The 10,003-nt window shown below is 36.2% G+C and overlaps 2 long non-coding RNA genes across 2 annotated transcripts; both read right to left on the bottom strand.

The window, feature by feature from the left end:
- Nucleotides 1–1,921: 1,921 nt before the first annotated feature.
- LOC130993439 (uncharacterized) lies at nt 1,922–3,555 on the bottom strand. The gene is made up of 2 exons (XR_009091657.1): nt 2,809–3,555; nt 1,922–2,122 (listed from the first exon to the last, which is right to left on the bottom strand). It is a non-coding gene; the product is annotated as an uncharacterized LOC130993439 (long non-coding RNA).
- Nucleotides 3,556–5,789: 2,234 nt separating this feature from the next.
- On the bottom strand, nt 5,790–7,423 carry LOC130992070 (uncharacterized). The gene is made up of 2 exons (XR_009091240.1): nt 6,677–7,423; nt 5,790–5,990 (listed from the first exon to the last, which is right to left on the bottom strand). It is a non-coding gene; the product is annotated as an uncharacterized LOC130992070 (long non-coding RNA).
- Between the last annotated feature and the right edge of the window lie 2,580 nt (nt 7,424–10,003).

Here is a 10,003-nt window from a genome sequence, read left to right as displayed (position 1 = left end):
AGAAAGAAAAAGAATCATGCGCGCAGTCATATGATGGAATGATGGCCAAAGTCTAAGAACAAAATTTGCAGTTGAATAGAACCTAGCTAGAACATCATGGATACTATTCATGAGTAAATGAGAAGAGCATGAAAATCTGAATATAGCAATTAATCTTGCTTAAAAAGTTGCTTTACACAGTAAATTATTTAAATTACCTACAGAGCTACGTAGGCTGAAATGAAACAAAGAAATTTACTGAAATAAATAATAACCCAAAAATAAACCTACTATGGGTAATCGACTTCTAAGCTCTATCAAGAAGAAAATTGTTACACTAAAAAAAAATGAAGGAATGATTAATCGACTCTAATAACTTAAACGGGTTTCACCCGTCAACACGTAGCTATCTTTTTGGCATTTCCTCGAACACCTGCTGTGCACTCGCAGCCGTGCGCTCTCTGAATAATCACTTAGGAGGTGATTGGTATGATGGAATGAAATGGGGGTGGAATGGAATGAATGTAGGAATGGAATAGAATGGGGGTGGAATGGAATGGGGGTGGGAATGGAATGAAGGGAGAAAAGGAATGACAAACCTTGGTGATTCATTTGCTTGGTATGCATAAAGAATACAAAATGAATGGAATAGTAATTCCTTGTATGATTCCATTCCTAATGATTGGTATCTAAAAATAAATTCTAGGAATGGAATGAAATTATTTTATTTTACTAAATTAACGTTTACATCATAACTAGCATTTGCACTCGTGCAACGCACGGAAAATATTTTTATATTTTATTATATATAAAATTTATATTAATTTGATTTTTATATAAAAAATTCTAAATATAATAAAAAAATACTATAATTTAAGATAAATATTTTAGTTTAATATAAAAAATAAAAAATAATTCACATTAATAATTTTATTATAATCACAAATTTGCCACTCAATTTTGAAATTGATTTGAAATCAATTTGAAATTGAGAACTCTCTTTTTAATATAGTACAGATTTATCAAATTGGCATTATTTTGCATCTCTCATCTCTATTTTGTGTTATATTTGTAGGGACAAACCAAAATTTGCACTGGGGTAAAATCGGAAAGAAAAAAAATTGAATATTAATAAAATTATATATTTTTTAAAAAAAAACTGACTTATTTTCCATGCATATTACTACAGAAAAACATGCATCCCCCCCAAAAAAATTAAGTTTTTCTTGCCACCCACTACCCCCCACCCCCTATCTTTTTATTAAATTTTTATTGCCACCCCCAACCCCCTTGCCCCAAATTTTTGTTTATTTTACTCGCCACCCCCCACCTCCCAATTTTTTTAGGGTAAATTTGGTTTAAAACAATAATAAATTTTTAAATTTTAGTTTTTCCCACAAATATGACTGAGCATCGGTTCAAAACCGAACCGAACCGATCCGATTTATAAAAACTGAATTTTCTATTTTTCAAATCATAAAAACATGCTACTGTCATTTGACTCATTTCAAATAATTACAAAAAAAACGAAAAGAACAAGAAAAACATGCTGCTGCCTCACATCTCGAAATCTGAAGAGAAAAAAATCCATAAACATCAGCGATTCAATTTCACACATATCAGTCAATTCATAAAACAAGAAAAACATATATTAACAATTCATTCTTAAAACAAGAATGCTGCTGCGTGGACGTGACGACGCAAATCGCGGGCTGCTGCTGTTGCGGAGGGGAGGCCGGGGAGCAGTCGCCGTCGCCGACTCGCCGATAGGGTGCTGCTTGCTGCTGCTGTAAGACGACGGTCTGCTGCTGTCACGACCGGCCTTAATTAAGGATAATTAATCCGGGAAAACCATGACTGGGGAAGGGAAATTAAGAAGCGGGTTTAGAAAGGGGTGCATAAAAGAATACTCAAAGAGCTTGAATACGCGTTATATTCCTTAAAAAGGAAAAAGGCATCGTTAGGGGCTTGGCTAAAACATTATCAGAGTTTGCAACGGAAGGTGTAACTGAAATAATCAGTGTTTACAGCGGAATGCATAACTGAGATACATGTATGAAGACATGTATCCTTTCTGAGCCTACTTTAAGTTCGACAAAAACTCTACTCAGCAACAACACTTCATCGCCCATCACAGCTCAACCTGCACAAACATAAACATCGAAAGGCTAAGTACAAGAGTACTTAGTGGGCAGTTGCCAAGCATATAACATAACATCATTAACAATTTCACAACATCGCATAAGAGGCATAAGTTTCTTTCAAATCCTTTGCTCATTAAACAATTCCAAATTCATAAATAGCATGAGCGCATTCTTCATCATCAATAATCATAAACAAGCATCGTGTCGTGGAGAAGGCCTTCCCCAACGAACACGGGCATCGCGCCGTGAGGGGGAGCCTCCCTCAGCGGTCACGGCATCGTACTATTGAGGGAGGCCTCCCCCAATAGACGCTGTAACACTGGTATACTGGCATACTGGCATCGCGCCGCTAGGGAGGCCTCCCTCAGCGGACACGGGCATCGCGCCGTGAGGAAGGCCCTCCTCAGCGGACACGGCATCGTACTGTTGAGGGAGGCCTCCCTCAACAGACGCATGCATCAAACATAAGCATAAACTTATCAGCGTAAAGCATTCAAGCGTAAATAAGCGTAAATTACATAGGGCATAAATAATATAAACAGCATAGCGTAAATCATTTAACGTACATCATAATAAAGCTTAACTCATTTAAGCGTAATAAAGCATACCACACTTGAAGATCCAATTTGCATTTTAAAGCATAACACTTACATAGCATTTTATTTACGCGTAAGAAATTGCCCACCTGATAGCAAAGTTTTGCTAAGGTACTCTAACTCCTTGTGTAGTTCTTATTCTTGCGCTTGACCTTGAGTATTTTGTGTTGGTAGCTGCTGTTGTTGATAATGAATTCAATGGAGAAGAAACTCTCGATACTTGGCAGTTGGCAGCAGGAACTTCATCTCCCTTTCTGGTGCTTGGTGTATGAGAGAAGGAATGAAGTAAGTGGAAAGTTTGGTGGAGAAAAAGGGTGGTGGTGCAGGCTAGTGCGTAGGTCTCATTTTTGTTAAGTGGAGGTAGTGGTTGATAAATAATTAGATAGTGGAAGATGATTGTCTTAAGCATGATCTTCCTCCTAAAGCCAGCAAATTCGAGAGTTTTATTTTTTTACCCAAATGTACTGCGTCACTCTTGCTGCCAGTGGTGAACTTATATGCAAAGATTTCTTCTTGTACTCAGAAAAAAAAAATCAATTACTGCATTGATTGATAGTGGTGGTTGAAGTTCTAATTGTAAATAATAATAAATCTTTGTGTCTTGGTTACTCAGTGCATCTACTATTTAATCGCGTGTTTGCAATCAAATACTGGCTTCTGCTCATTATTCGTGTATAAATTAAATACATAGATTTAATTCACTTCACAAGCCATTTAATATCTAGATTAAATCCGTAGATTTAATCTGCGTGGCAGTCAGAATAATTTCTCGACTTCAAGTAGTACTAATAAAATATAACTGCTTCTGTTTTTCGATTAATAAATAACATGACTTTGCTAAGTCAGTTATAACTTGGAAATAATAATTATTGAATAGCTCAATAATCCTCGTCGCGTTTTTCTCATATGTTATAAAGCTAAAATAATAACTTCGTTCTGATAAAAAAAAAAAAAAAAAAAAAAAAAATTAGGACCATAAACTGGATTTATTTATAAAAATTGCATTTACTAGTTTTAATCATAATTAAAAGAGCGGGCTACTACATACTACCCCTCTTAACAAAAATTTCGTCCCGAAATTTGCATATCTCTGCTAAAACAGTTCGGGATATTTTTCCTTCATCTTGTCTTCAAGTTCCCGCGTAACTTCTCTTGTCTGCGATGTCTCCATAAGATTTTCACTGATGTGATTGAGGCTGATTACGCAAGTGTCCGCGTATTGCTGGCAAGGGGGTGTGGGTGTTCTCAATTGCTGAACCTCGTTATTTGTGGGGGCATTGCGTGGAGTAGTGACCTTTTTGGCCACAATTGTAACAACCGTTAGTTCCAGCCCGACAGATACCCCTATGCATCTTACCACAATTTGGGCAAGGTGAAATTCCTCTCTGACCTTGGCTATCCCCAGTTGGCTCGAGGTTAGTCTGTGCCTCGTGCCTTGGTTGAATAAACTGTTCGGCCCGTTCCTTTTCTTGCCACACTTTCTTACTAGTCTGATTGATATTGTTTTCGTTGTTGTCCCACTTGCGCTTCCCTTTGAGAGTATGTGAGGCTATTGGTAAGTCTTTTTGCGTCGAGATCAACAATGGGGCTGACTTGTCCGACGGCATTGCAGCTTCAATGTCAAGTGCCCTGTTCAGAGACTCCGTGTATGAGAGTCCTCCGTGACTTGCTAGAGCCATCCTGATCTCGTGTCGCAGACCGGCACAAAATTTCTCTGCCATCTTCTCATCTGTGTCCACTTGTTGCGGAGCAAACCTAGACAGGTTGCAGAATTCCTTGTCGTATTCAACCACAGATTTCTTTCCTTGCTTTAACTCGTAGAACTCAGCTTCTTTCTTCTTCCTATAGCTTTTCGGAATATATTTATCATATAATCCTGTCTTAAAATCTTCCCAAGTATAACTTGCCCATTGTTCAGGTGTCAGAATTTTTCGACGTGCTTCCCACCAGAAATCCGCTGATCCTGTTAGCTGGAATGAGACGCAAGATAGGCGCTCCTCATCAGTACAACGTAGAAAGTTGAAAATGCGTTCCATTGCACGCACCCAAATCTCAGCTTCTGCCGGTTCACTCGTTCCGTCAAATGTAGGTGGATTTTGCCTTAAAAAGAGTTCTTCGACTCTCCTAGTTGGGGGCGGAGGGCATGGGTTATGTCCTCGAGCATCTTGTGGTTCTTCGGGTACAGCGTTACGGTTTCTGCGATTGTTATTATTTCTCGCAGGGCGTCCTCTCTTAGGTGGCATTCTGATAGCAAAGATGTGCCAATTAGTACACCCTAGCATAATCTAATACAAACCTCAAAAGAATTCTTGTAAATGTCAACTTAATATAACTTGTAAACAAGTCATGACTCCAATGACATCATTGATCATTGATGTAGTAAGCTTTAAGGGTCCTTAGCATCTCAAATCTATGAGTCATAACAATTCTTAAGCATATAATATCACATCATCTAAATTGGATACTTAAACATAAGTCATGGAGATTTATAGTGGCTATAAAATCATGAGCTTAAAAATTATTCTATATGCATCACTTATCTTGCTGCCTTCACTATAGCCACCAAAAGATACAATCTAATTTCTTCTATGTTTGCTTCTATGTTCTGTCGTAGTGGTGATCTCATAGCGTAATAGCTCTATGTTCATAGGGATTTATTCCATAGGCATACTTAATCGTACTTGCGTAAATCATTTCATTCAATAACAACATAACAAAGCTATTGACAGTTACTCACTTTGTTATTACGATAGTTCTCACTTTTTTTGTAAACATTAACTCAAAACTTGGAATAGCTTACCATTCTGCTTCGTTGAGTGTGATGCGATGAAGTGCTGAGCTTTGTCGATTGAAATCTAGACACTTTAGTGATCCATTCTAAGTTTGGCTTAAATAAACTCTTAGGCTCAGAGCAAATGAACTGCTCTGATACCACTCTGTCACGACCGGCCTTAATTAAGGATAATTAATCCGGGAAAACCATGACTGGGGAAGGGAAATTAAGAAGCGGGTTTAGAAAGGGGTGCATAAAAGAATACTCAAAGAGCTTGAATACGCGTTATATTCCTTAAAAAGGAAAAAGGCATCGTTAGGGGCTTGGCTAAAACATTATCAGAGTTTGCAACGGAAGGTGTAACTGAAATAATCAGTGTTTACAGCGGAATGCATAACTGAGATACATGTATGAAGACATGTATCCTTTCTGAGCCTACTTTAAGTTCGACAAAAACTCTACTCAGCAACAACACTTCATCGCCCATCACAGCTCAACCTGCACAAACATAAACATCGAAAGGCTAAGTACAAGAGTACTTAGTGGGCAGTTGCCAAGCATATAACATAACATCATTAACAATTTCACAACATCGCATAAGAGGCATAAGTTTCTTTCAAATCCTTTGCTCATTAAACAATTCCAAATTCATAAATAGCATGAGCGCATTCTTCATCATCAATAATCATAAACAAGCATCGTGTCGTGGAGAAGGCCTTCCCCAACGAACACGGGCATCGCGCCGTGAGGGGGAGCCTCCCTCAGCGGTCACGGCATCGTACTATTGAGGGAGGCCTCCCCCAATAGACGCTGTAACACTGGTATACTGGCATACTGGCATCGCGCCGCTAGGGAGGCCTCCCTCAGCGGACACGGGCATCGCGCCGTGAGGAAGGCCCTCCTCAGCGGACACGGCATCGTACTGTTGAGGGAGGCCTCCCTCAACAGACGCATGCATCAAACATAAGCATAAACTTATCAGCGTAAAGCATTCAAGCGTAAATAAGCGTAAATTACATAGGGCGTAAATAATATAAACAGCATAGCGTAAATCATTTAACGTACATCATAATAAAGCTTAACTCATTTAAGCGTAATAAAGCATACCACACTTGAAGATCCAATTTGCATTTTAAAGCATAACACTTACATAGCATTTTATTTACGCGTAAGAAATTGCCCACCTGATAGCAAAGTTTTGCTAAGGTACTCTAACTCCTTGTGTAGTTCTTATTCTTGCGCTTGACCTTGAGTATTTTGTGTTGGTAGCTGCTGTTGTTGATAATGAATTCAATGGAGAAGAAACTCTCGATACTTGGCAGTTGGCAGCAGGAACTTCATCTCCCTTTCTGGTGCTTGGTGTATGAGAGAAGGAATGAAGTAAGTGGAAAGTTTGGTGGAGAAAAAGGGTGGTGGTGCAGGCTAGTGCGTAGGTCTCATTTTTGTTAAGTGGAGGTAGTGGTTGATAAATAATTAGATAGTGGAAGATGATTGTCTTAAGCATGATCTTCCTCCTAAAGCCAGCAAATTCGAGAGTTTTATTTTTTTACCCAAATGTACTGCGTCACTCTTGCTGCCAGTGGTGAACTTATATGCAAAGATTTCTTCTTGTACTCAGAAAAAAAAAATCAATTACTGCATTGATTGATAGTGGTGGTTGAAGTTCTAATTGTAAATAATAATAAATCTTTGTGTCTTGGTTACTCAGTGCATCTACTATTTAATCGCGTGTTTGCAATCAAATACTGGCTTCTGCTCATTATTCGTGTATAAATTAAATACATAGATTTAATTCACTTCACAAGCCATTTAATATCTAGATTAAATCCGTAGATTTAATCTGCGTGGCAGTCAGAATAATTTCTCGACTTCAAGTAGTACTAATAAAATATAACTGCTTCTGTTTTTCGATTAATAAATAACATGACTTTGCTAAGTCAGTTATAACTTGGAAATAATAATTATTGAATAGCTCAATAATCCTCGTCGCGTTTTTCTCATATGTTATAAAGCTAAAATAATAACTTCGTTCTGATAAAAAAAAAAAAAAAAAAAAAAATTAGGACCATAAACTGGATTTATTTATAAAAATTGCATTTACTAGTTTTAATCATAATTAAAAGAGCGGGCTACTACAGCTGCGGGCTGGGCTACTTCTGTTGCGTGGACCTGGCGAGAGGTGGCGTCGGTCTTCTGGCGTGGCGACGGAGGGGAGGCCGGAGCGGAGAAGGAGTAGTTCTTTAGGGTTTCACTTTGAAAGTTCAGATTCTAGAATATGGGTGTGCGGCGCAGCGGTAGTTCTCTGGGGTGGGGTGGGGTGGGGGAGGGGGAGGGGGGAGGGGGTGTTGTCAAAACCTAAATTTAGGTGAATTAGAAATGGAATGGAATGGGTATTACCGTGTTGGAAGGAAAGAATGATGATTCCTATATGTAAAGGAATTGTGATTCCCTTAAGAATGATGATTCCTAAAATAAAACTATATCAAGCATAGGAATGGAATGGAGGTAGGAATCACCATTCCATTCCCACCTCTATTCCACCATACCAATCACCTCCTTAATTATCTCAAACACCTTCCCCTCGAACAGATCCGTTTGAAACTTAAAGCAAGTCAGAAACACATGAAAATGGTTTTCAAAGTTTTTTTTGTTTGTCTGTTATAAAAGAAGAGTTGTTTCCTTCATCTTTTCCCTGTCCTTTTTCTCTCTCCTCCCATCAATTTTTTCATTATTTTTATCTCTATTTTTTACATATAATTTAATTCTTCTTTAAACATAGTCAAATCTTATTTATATTTAATATGCATTTTATATATAAGTTCGTGACAAAATATTTAACGTGGTATAAAAATCATCAAAAATGAATTTAAGACAAATAAGTTATAAATTTTTTACAATATTTTATTTTCTCTCTTCGTTAAAATTTTACAACTTTTTATTTATGTTTGGGTATGAAAATTTAGGTTTTTAAATTTGAAATTTTATTGAGGAATTGGTGTGTTTTTTTTTTAAATATATTTTATATTTGTTTGTATTTTAATTCTATTTAATATTTATACTTATTTATTTAAGCATGTAATTTAATTTTTATGTTCGCCGTGCATAGCACGAATGAGCGTACTAGTAGTATATAAAAGGTGAGTTTTTTCCTTCCATTTCTCCTTTCCCATCAATTTTTTTTCCAATATCGTCAAAATTGATTTATGAAAAAAATATTCAATATGCATTTTAAATTTACTTTCGTGACAAAATATTTAATATGGTATAAAAATTATTAAAAATAAATTTAAAATGAATAAGTTACGCAAATTTTAAAATATTTTATTTTCTTTATTCGTTAAAATTTTACCACTTTTTGTTTATGTTTATTTATGAAAATATTTATTTATTTATTATGACATGTTATGCTCTATAATGATAATATGTAATGTTAATTTTCATTATTAAATAATTTAAAATTATTTATTATCTATAATTATCATTACAGTTTATACAAAGCTGAAAATTTACGTTTTTAAATTTAAAATTTTATTGAGTTATTGATGTGGATTAATTTATTTTATTTTTAAAGCATATTTTGCATTTATTTATATTTTAATTCTATTTAATATTTATACTTATTTATTTAAATATGTCATTTAATTTCAATATTCACCGTGCAACACACGAATGAGCGTACTAGTACTCTTCTTATATAGGAGTATTAAACTTAAGGACAATAGTAGAGTATGATATATTTCAACTTAACAGGAAAACTATTGTTCTTTTCTACTCGTAGACTACGATATATAAAACAAAAACTATGATTGAAACTATAGCCTAAATTATACAAGGACTACGATTCAAATTGTAGTGTATAACAGTGATACAATAGTCTTTTGAAAACATAGACAGATAGACTTGTAGAGTTGTAGACAAAGGTATACATGTACAATACGCTATACACTTCGGAATAAATTAACTACACGTGAAAATTGTAGTCCATTTAAACCGACCGCATCAGCGCCTCTGAAGCTTCGCTCTTCCACGGGGAATACGAGGCCACCGTCACTCTCCCGGACGGAGCTCAACCTCCCGCTCCACAGAGCTTTAATCTTGTGCTTCACGGAGATGTGACCGTTTAAGTTCAAGACTCCTTGATGAATATATATTGCATAGGACTTTGTTGTATATGGAAAATGATGTTGCAGCTTTTTAATCATATGCCACCGTCTTAATTTCATGACCTTAAGTATTTATTTATTTTTATGCAATTAAATCAAATTTTCCATAAATTTATTATACTCCCTCCGTCCCACTTCAATTGGCACTTTTACTTTGGGCACGGAGATTAAGAATAAAGGGTTGAGTGTGTAAAGTGGGTAGGGGCCATTTGTTTAATGTGTGTAGAGAAGGTAGGGACCACATGCTATTTTTAACATTACATTCTTTGAAGGGAGAAAGACATATGTAACCAAAAGCATATAGTTTAAGACTTATATAGCCACCACTTTTAAACCATGACTTTGGGG

This window comes from Salvia miltiorrhiza, chromosome 1 (genome assembly GCF_028751815.1).
Source record: "Salvia miltiorrhiza cultivar Shanhuang (shh) chromosome 1, IMPLAD_Smil_shh, whole genome shotgun sequence".
Classification (NCBI taxonomy): domain Eukaryota; kingdom Viridiplantae; phylum Streptophyta; class Magnoliopsida; order Lamiales; family Lamiaceae; genus Salvia; species Salvia miltiorrhiza.
The sequence above is the reverse complement of the archived record's forward strand: the minus strand, read 5'-3'. Positions and strand labels throughout refer to the sequence as shown.